The sequence below is a fragment of the Primulina eburnea genome, chromosome 1 (genome assembly GCF_022965805.1).
Source record: "Primulina eburnea isolate SZY01 chromosome 1, ASM2296580v1, whole genome shotgun sequence".
NCBI classification, from domain to species: Eukaryota; Viridiplantae; Streptophyta; class Magnoliopsida; order Lamiales; family Gesneriaceae; genus Primulina; species Primulina eburnea.
In genome coordinates, this window is record NC_133101.1 from 51,231,725 (window position 1) to 51,233,326 (window position 1,602).

At 38.6% G+C, this 1,602-nt stretch overlaps 1 non-coding gene across 1 annotated transcript; it reads left to right on the forward strand.

Annotated features, from left to right (window-relative positions):
* Positions 1 to 364: 364 nt before the first annotated feature.
* Positions 365 to 470, forward strand: LOC140814862 (small nucleolar RNA R71). Its single transcript, XR_012114186.1, has one exon. It is a non-coding gene; the product is annotated as a small nucleolar RNA R71 (small nucleolar RNA).
* The last annotated feature ends 1,132 nt before the right edge of the window (positions 471 to 1,602 follow it).

Here is a 1,602-nt window from a genome sequence, read left to right on the forward strand (position 1 = left end):
GCACATAAAATGGATTGTCATCTTGACAGTCCTTCACATAGTGTTCCCCTCCACACTTTTCACAAAATATCTCTTGAAGACGCATAGCCGTGCCACCCACATTTAAGCTATCTAGTTTCCTGTTCAAAACATCAAGTTTTGCAGTAATAGCAGAAATGTCAGTTACCTGGTGAACTCCTGCACTTTCCGCGGGTTGTTCCTTTCAGATTGAGGATGATAATTGCTCGAAGCCATTTCTTCCAACAACTCATATCCTTCTTCCGCAGTTTTTCTCAATAAGTTCCCACACGCAGCAGCATCTATCATAGTGCGGTTAGGAGTAAGCAAACCATAATAAAATGTTTGAACGACTAACCCAAGTGGTAATTCGTGATGTGGGCATCTTCGTAGTAGATCCTTGAAGCGTTCCCATGCCTCATATAAAGACTCCTGATCGAATTGAGCAAATGTAGTAATGTCTGCCCGCAGCTTCATGGTCTTTGATGGATGAAAGTATTTAATGAGAAATGCTTTCGCCATGTCTTCCCATGTAGTGATCGAACCTACAGGCAAACAATTTAACCATGCTTTAGCTTTATCACGTAGAGAAGAAAGAAACAACCGCAATCTAACAGCATCATCAGAAACTTCATTGAATTTAAAAGTATCGCAAATCTCAAGAAAATTCGCGATGTGCGTGTTTGGGTCATCCACCGCGGTTCCTCCAAATTGGACTATGTTCTGAATCATCTGGATTATAGCTGGCTTGATTTCAAAGTGATTTGCCCGCACGATAGGCCTCACAACGCTAGGGCGTGCACCCTCCAAAGAAGGCTGGGCATACTCTAGCATCGGTATGCGGCGTGGCATCTCAACTTGTCTATTTTCACGTTGTTCCTCCTCACGATCTTGCTCGTGTCTCTCTATCAGTTCTTTAATTCTCTGTTGTTGTCTTCTCCTGCGGAAGGTTCTTTCAATTTCAGGATCGAATTCAAGCTCCACGTCAAGTGACTTTGGCATGCACTAGACAAGATATCTGGAATAAAGTATGGAGTGTTAGCTCAAGAAAAATAAAATAATGCTAAAGAAAATAACTAAAAATAAAATTGTAGATTAACAGTCCCCTGCAACGGCGCCAAAAACTTGATCGAGCAAAACTTGCACTATGAATCCTCAATAAAAATATGATTTTGTATGCTCAAAATTAATCGCAAGTGCACGATGTCAAGTAATAGTATAATGTATGTGAGTACGAGTATCGTTCCACTGAGGACTGTATTTAACAATTATTCTTTTCAGTTATGAGATCTTTAGCAACGAAAATTTGATTGAGTGATCAATACTATTGTGCTCAAAGAAAGATGCAAATAAAATGATTTAATAAGTAATGAATGAGAATTAATATCTAAAATGTTGAGTGAAATTCAATAAGAAATGAATTTGTTGGGAATTTCGATTCACCTACCCCTCGTTAATGAATTAATTCGTTCGATAGTGATTATATGCTTCCGATACGATTTCCTATTCAATTGAACACACTCTCTCGAGCTAAGCCAAACTAATTCGACTCAATGAAGTAATTAAATGTCTTTAATTATTTATCAAGAGTGAATCGCATTTGGA